Below are 8,270 nucleotides of genomic sequence, written 5' to 3'. Positions count from 1 at the left end.
GTTACTTTTTTAAATTATGTGTGCTACACATAAAATTACACGAAGGAAAATTGTTCCATGTTTGTGGCCAGGGAGCACGTACTTGGGGTCAATTACATTGATACGCCTCTTGAAACCTTCCTTTTCGACTGTGCTAATTGGTAGCATGTCCTTAGCAGTGCATAATAGCTTTTGTGATGTCTTTGTTTTTTTGATGTTTGCTTGTAGGGCATAAACGCTATCAGTGTTGACTGCTTCGGGCGAACATGCCTAGATTGGCCTGGAGCTTGAGGGGCGTTTATCAATACCGTGGCGCAAACTCAAACTTCCTGCATGTTCCAAATAGTGATTTTTGCTTCAGATGAAAAAGGTTTATAGTATTACCAGACTTCGTAGCCACCTGTCCACGACACAATTTGCACCGAACATTGCTCTGCTCTTTGTCGGACTTCAAAAAGCCAAACCACTTCCAAATTACTGAAACCGTTTAACCCTTTTTATCAATAATTTCATTGTTGGAAGCAGCTCCTTCTCCATGGCTATCACTGCCACTGTTTCCGCCTACATCACTAATTTTGTGGTTAATAGTGGCTACTCCATCACTCGAGGTGCTAAGTGGTTTTTAGTGGGCGTATACCTCTCCACGTGCATATTGTCACTTCTCCGCATGTTCCTGCTGCGTCAGAGGTCAAATGGACTGCTGTACCTAATTATTCTATATCAACATTATCGAAAATGTATCTAAACGTCTTTATATCGCTATTGAGGGAAGTAATTACCTCGATAATTATTGATATTGATTTATCGCCCAGCCCTAACCACCACCTCTTCAACCATGTGCCTGTGTTCTTTTACTCTGCACGTATTATTAAGAATTGCATTATAAGCGTGCCTGTGTGCGCGAGCAAGCGTGTGATAGCATACACAGTGTATTTGTATTGGTGTGTGACACCTAGTCATATTCTTTCATCAATCCATAGACATCTTACCTTATTAAAATCAAAGGTAATAGTAGATACATTTCCTAATTGCAATCAATAGTGAGCACTTTATTTGGCCACAACAATGAAGCCTTACTTCAATATAATTAAGGATCACCATGGCAACCGGAGGATATGTCTGTATGAGAATATAAGAGGATACATGTGGAGGCAGTCTAGACATCTGTCTGTATCAATATGTGTGTTATATTACAAACGATCATTTGGCTTATGAATCTTAATATAACCGCAGGCTTTTCGGTGTCAAAGACACCTAAAAAGATACTAAAGAAGTGCAGTCAGAAAGGAAAGTCTCACAAAGGCAGAGGAATGTTTCAATAGTCACCTATTCACATGTCTAGTCCCCTTCCCCACAAAAATTCGCTTTCTGTTGTATTCTTGTCTTTCTTTATACCATGGGTACTCAACTCTTACAGCTTTTCCCAAACTTGGTCCTTGGGACCCCAAGGGGTGCACATTTTGGTTTTTGCCCTAGTATTACAATAATGCATGATTAAAATAATCAAAGCTTGATGAGCAGTATGCAACACATGCACACACGCAAGCACGGACGCACATACACGGGCGGACTGGGACCAGAAATTTGCCCTGGCATTTCTACCATACCGGCCCATTTGTTTCCCTTGAAGCCCCCGTTATTAGCCAGATAATTATAGATGTTTTGCTAAAAATATAAGTTAGACAGGGCCACTGGGCCCCCAAAAAACATCACCACATTACTTGTGAAAACAGTACTAAAGTGATAGAAAAGAAAACTAAAATATTGTGGAACACTTTGATAGTAAACTGATGACTTTTCACTTCAACCAAAAGGTGGCGTCTCTAACTTCCTCTCTAACACAAAAGGACCTTTTTGTTCTAGTGCCTTCTCCCAACACAGACATACACACAAGCGTGCGTGCATGCGTGCACACACACGGACATACACACACAGAGAGAGTGCCAACTGCACGTTCTCTGGCCTAAAAAGTATCAAACAAATGTTTCCATGGTGACACTGTGAACATTCATTAAGCCTTCTCTCTTGAGCTCCAGTCAAACTGCCTTCATTGGCATTGGAGGAATCACATCTGCTAGGACACACACACACTACACACTACACAAAACATCTCAATGGAGAGGCACAGGGGTGCTCTGTAGAACAGAGGTTGTATGGGGACAAGAGGTCCTCGACTACCCCCAGCCCTTTCCCTCCTCTCCCTCCACTTCATCCTTCCTCTTCAACTCCACCTACACTTTTTTTTAAATGCAACTAAGAAAATTCCATGTTGCTTAAATATTCAAGTTGGCTAGACTTAAAATGGGGAAATTGTTGAGTTGACATGAAATTCTCCTCTAACCCAATGATTTCTGTTCAATGTGAGTTGAATTTGAAAAACAATGTTGTGTGAACTTAAATATTGAAGTTTACCTTTGCAACACATATAGCTGAGTTGATCACACAAAAGAGTTTAGTTTGCTAAGACCCTATTTAAAATACTGTGTTGGCTTAAAATACATGTCTCATTAACATGTTTTCTGGAGTGCCTTTTAGCAAGATGTATTCTGCATTATTTTAGTCAATATACTTGTCAGGGACAGTTTACAATTATAACATATAGACTAAAATGTGATGCATTACACCAGATATAGCCCCAAAATTGATTTGTTTGAACCATTAGTGAGATTGTTGTAACTGATTATCTAGTCTGGGGTTAGTCAGGACGTATTCTGGGGTTAGTCAGGACGTATTCTGGGGTTAGTCAGGACGCATTCTGGGGTTAGTCAGGACGCATTCTGGGGTTAGTCAGGACGCATTCTGGGGTTAGTCAGGATGTATTCTGGGGTTAGTCAGGACGCATTCTGGGGTTAGTCAGGACGTATTCTGGGGTTAGTCAGGACGTATTCTGGGGTTAGTCAGGACGCATTCTGGGGTTAGTCAGGACGTATTCTGGGGTTAGTCAGGACGTATTCTGGGGTTAGTCAGGACGTATTCTGGAGTTAGTCAGGAAGTATTTGAAAGAAAAAAACTTTCTGGTCCAGTAATTAGATCATGACTGAAACTAGAAATGAGTCAAAAGGGATTGTAAGTGTAAAATTAACATGCTTGTCTGAAACAAAACATGCTTGTCAATAACAAAGTAATTCCATAGTTGAGGAAACATCTATATTATAGTTCATCCAACATAAATGTATAGTTCATCTGATACCCTTACATCTTTAAGTTGAGAAGACTAAATCAAAAGTTGATAAATGTTTTAAAAAATCAAGGCAACTAGCTGCAGTACTATTTCTAGTTTACTCAACATTGGCAAATGTGTTGAGATAACTCAGGAATGTATGTTAGCAGAACTTGAATGCCCAAAGTTTGGGATATGCTTATTTTTGTTTTAAGCATATCCCAAACCTTAACCTTTACCTTAACCATTCAGAATTAAAGTGGAACTGACAGCGGTTAAACTACTTTGCAGATATGATACAAACAGACAATCATAATATCAGTTAAAAAAATATATAATTCCCAGTTTATGCTACAAAATCAACTTTATAAGAGGTTTTAAAAATAGGTTATATTTGACTCAACATTCCATTGCGTTCACTAAGGCATTGTTGGCAGAATAGATGGATGCAGTTCAATGCATGATAAATATAATTCACCAATACAGCTCTTGGTAGTCCAAAAAATATTGCAAGCAGGTTGTAAATCACATCTGGCCTGGTACATATTTTGCTGCCTCTATTCGGGATGCACTGTTTCAGTTTAAATGACTCAATATTTTGGGGGGAAATTGACAAATGTAACTAAGGCTGGGGATGTCAATGCAATCAAACTAGCAAGGGCAATGATCACAAGTCAGTTATAATGTGGCTAATAGGCTAGCATATCTATTCATGTAGGAATCTAAAACACGGAGTGTAACAGCTATCTAGCTAACGCTAGGAGGATGTCATGTCATTGGAGGAGTGGGTGATTGACTGACTTTCCCCTCATATCGTTTTTCAATGGCTATACACAGCTAGAGATGTAGGTGTCATTTGGTTAGCTATCAAGAACTTGAACGACTGTTATCCAGTTATCCAGCATATCTCTTGATTTCGCAAATTCACTCTAGCTATCTACTCCGTTTTCAGAGCACTCTCGTCTGAGTGTTCCAGAGCGCAGAATAACGGATGAATTTACGCAAGACCTGCTGAATATGACCGGTGTCAGTAAACGTAGGCAAAACAATAGTTAATCACGAATGCTCTAGATAACATGTAAACAGCCTAGCTAACCAGCTCTGCTATGGCGAGTAAAATGGTCAGAGTGAGTTGTTTTCTCATTTGTGTCTGGAAGTAGCTAACTAGCAAGCTAGCCAACTTTAGCCAGGCAGGAAAGCTGCAGAAGGACGAGTAGGCTACAAGTCTCAATTGTTTATCAGTGCAATTTTGATGGCCAACTAGCTGAACAAGTTTGAGAGGGTTTATCTAATGTTCCTTCGTTATATTTTAGTTAATCTTGGTCTGGTTAGTATTAGTTGTTGATCTTGTTGTTGATGTACATAACTGAGGCCCGAGAGTGCTCTGAAATCGGAGGTGTTTGATGGGGTTGAGGTCAGGGCTCTGTGCAGACCAGTCAAGTTTTTCCACACCGATCTCGACAAACCATTTCTGCATGGACCTCGCTTTGTGCATGGGGGCATTGTTATGCTGAAACAGGAAAGGGCATTCCTGAAACTGTTGCCATAAAGTTGGAAGCACAGAATTGTCTAGAATGTCATTATATGCTGCAGCGTTATGATTTTTCTTCTCATTGGAACTAAGGGTCTAGCCCGAACCATGAAAAACAGCCCCAGACCATTATTCCTTCTCCACCAAACTTTACAGTTAGCATTATGCATTCGAGCAAGTAGTGTTCAGTAAAGCCATTCTACTACCAATGTTTCCTATGAAGATTGCATGGTCGTGTGCTCGATTTTATACACCTGTCAGCAATGGGTGTGGCTGACTTAGCCAAATCCACAAATTTGAAGGGATGTCCACATACTTCCACATACGCTTTCCCACTCTATATTGCTATAGAATTTTCATAAATGCCTTAGTATATGTAATTCCCAAACGTTCTAAGAATGTATGAAAACGTGAAAATGGCCACATCTAAGTGATCGCTTGTCAGAATACATTTTTTAAGTGTCATATTCTTCCTGGGGGTATGAACAGATTTTGAATAAGATTTCATGTTGCTAAAATGCTGTCATTTCCACTTTAATGCCTAACCTTAGAATTCTGAGTTATTGCTTAACCTTAAGAATTCTGAGTTAATGCCTATACTAAACCTTGGAATGATACAGAGAAGTAACCAAACACTTCAAAATTTGACGTTTAAGAAACATGGACGAACGTCTAAATTTGAAGTGAGACTGTGAGAGCTTTTTGGCTTTTCCTCTGTGTGTCTGTGACATTGATTTGCGTTTATGGCCTCTCTCTGCCTCACTACTCTGCACTGATTAAAAGTATTTTTATGAGTGCAGAGTCCATAGATTCTATTTTATACACACCAAAGAGAATTCTACTATCCCTCACTCTTGTCCTTGCACACACGCAGCATGCACACCGATACAGGGGATGATTTTACCCTTTATACACTTCTCATTTCATTTTCGACAAAGGTTTTGTTCAGTGGAATAAGAAGATAGAGGTACTTATATTAATGTCTTAATTGCGTGAGGGATTTAAAAACTCTCGAAACTTCATCCACACATGGTCAGACCCCATTGTGATAACTATAATTGGGTTGGCTGTGTATGTGAGAGCATAGGATCTAGAGGCTGAACACACTAATAAACAAACTAAAGTTGAAGCCTTCATTAGTCCTTTATCAGACATACAGTGGGGAGAACAAGTATTTGATACACTGCCGATTTTGCAGGTTTTCCTACTTACAAAGCATGTAGAGGTCTGTAATTTTTATCAATGGTACACTTCAACTGTGAGAGACGGAATCTAAAACAAAAATCCAGAAAATCACATTGTATGATTTTTAAGTAATTAATTTGCATTTTATTGATGACATAAGTATTTGATCACCTACCAACCAGTAAGAATTCCGGCTCTCACAGACCTGTTAGTTTTTCTTTAAGAAGCCCTCCTGTTCTCCACTCATTACCTGTATTAACTGCAGCTGTTTGAACTCGTTACCTGTATAAAAGACACCTGTCCACACACTCAATCAAACAGACTCCAACCTCTCCACAATGGCCAAGACCAGAGAGCTGTGTAAGGACATCAGGGATAACATTGTAGACCTGCACAAGACTGGGATGGGCTACAGGACAATAGGCAAGCAGCTTGGTAAGAAGGCAACAACTGTTGGCGCAATTATTAGAAAATGGAAGAAATTCAAGATGACGGTCAATCACCCTCGGTCTGGGGCTCCATGCAAGATCTCACCTCGTGGGGCATCAATGATCATGAGGAAGGTGAGGGATCAGCCCAGAACTACACAGCAGGACCTGGTCAATGACCTGAAGAGAGCTGGACCACAGTCTCAAAGAAAACCATTAGTAACACACTACGCCGTCATGGATTAAAATCCTGCAGCGCACGCAAGGTCCCCCTGCTCAAGCCAGCGCATGTCCAGGCAAGTCTGAAGTTTGCCAATGACCATCTGGATGATCCAGAGGAGGAAGGTCATGTGGTCTGATGAGACAAAAAATAGAGCTTTTGGTCTAAGCTCCACTCGCCGTGTTTGGAGGAAGAAGAAGGATGAGTACAACCCCAAGAACACCATCCCAACCGTAAGCATGGAGGTGGAAACATCATTCTTTGGGGATGCTTTTCTACAAAGGTCACAGGACGACTGCACCGTATTGAGGGGAGGATGGTGGGGCCATGTATCGCGAGATCTTGGCCAACAACCTCCTTCCCTCAGTAAGAGCATTGAAGATGGGTCGTGGCTGGTCTTCCAGCATGACAACGACCCGAAACACACAGCCAGGGCAACTAAGGAGTGGCTCCGTAAGAAGCATCTCAAGGTCCTGGAGTGGCCTAGCCAGTCTCCAGACCTGAACCAATAGAAAATCTTTGGAGGGAGCTGAAAGTCCGTATTGCCCAGCGACAGCCCCGAAACCTGAAGGATCTGGAGAAGGTCTGTATGGAGGAGTGGGCCAAAATCCCTGCTGCAGTGTGTGCAAACCTGGTCAAGAACTACAGGAAACGTATGATCTCTGTAAATGCAAACAAAGGTTTCTGTACCAAATATTAAGTTCTGCTTTTCTGATGTATCAAATACTTATGTCATGCAATAAAATGCAAATGAATTACTTAACAATCATACCATGTGATTTTCTGGAATTTTTTAGATTCCGTCTCTCACAGTTGAAGTGTACCTATGATAAAAATTACAGACCTCTACATGCTTTGTAAGTAGGAAAACCTGCAAAATCGGCAGTGTATCAAATACTTGTTCTCCCCACTGTATATACATGCTTCACAAATGGTTTGTAAGCAGATGTCACAGTATAAAGAGTTTTATAAAGATTATGCCACATTTGGCAAAGCTCTAGATGTATGGACCTGTTATATCACCCTTTGTGACATTATAACTGATTTGTAAAGCATCAATGTGTAGGCCTAGTAAAGGCCACTTGTTTCTATGTTCTAGCTCTTTTAAAGTGCTCTATAGGCTACTGTACTCAAACACTCCCAACACACACTCATTGCGCTAACACTCCCTCATTCACACAGAGACACCAGACATCAGATCTGCTCAGGATGAGGTAAGACATAACACTTTAATTAATGACACCGTGTCACAACAGAGTTGTCCGTTTCATTGAGAAAAGCTGATCACATTATTATTACACACGTTATGGAACACCTGTCACAGCACTGAGGCTAAAGCCATCAGAGCCAGATGGGTTGTATACAGCACATTTTGTTCTGCTCTGCTCCAAGCCTACACACACACACACTCCTCTCACCGACCCATGAGGGAGGTCACAGTTGGACAGTGTAACAGCTGGGAGAGAACACATAAAGAAAGAAGAAAGAAAGGGACAGTGAAGATACATTCCAGAGAGGATAATGCTCAGTCACAGTTTTCAGTTCCATTGGAAGAGGGTTGTATAGGGATGTCTGGGGTTGGATAGGGATGTATGGGGTTGTATAGGGATGTATGGGGTTGGATAGGGATGTATGGGGTTGTATAGGGATGTATGGGGTTGGATAGGGATGTATGGGGTTGTATAGGGATGTATGGGGTTGTATAGGGATGTATGTAGGACCTCATTATCTATGCCTATCAACCCATAATCCGACTAGTATCTACCT

Source organism: Salvelinus sp. IW2-2015, linkage group LG15 (genome assembly GCF_002910315.2).
Source record: "Salvelinus sp. IW2-2015 linkage group LG15, ASM291031v2, whole genome shotgun sequence".
In the NCBI taxonomy this organism is placed as follows: Eukaryota; Metazoa; Chordata; class Actinopteri; order Salmoniformes; family Salmonidae; genus Salvelinus; species Salvelinus sp. IW2-2015.
The sequence above is the reverse complement of the archived record's forward strand: the minus strand, read 5'-3'. Positions refer to the sequence as shown.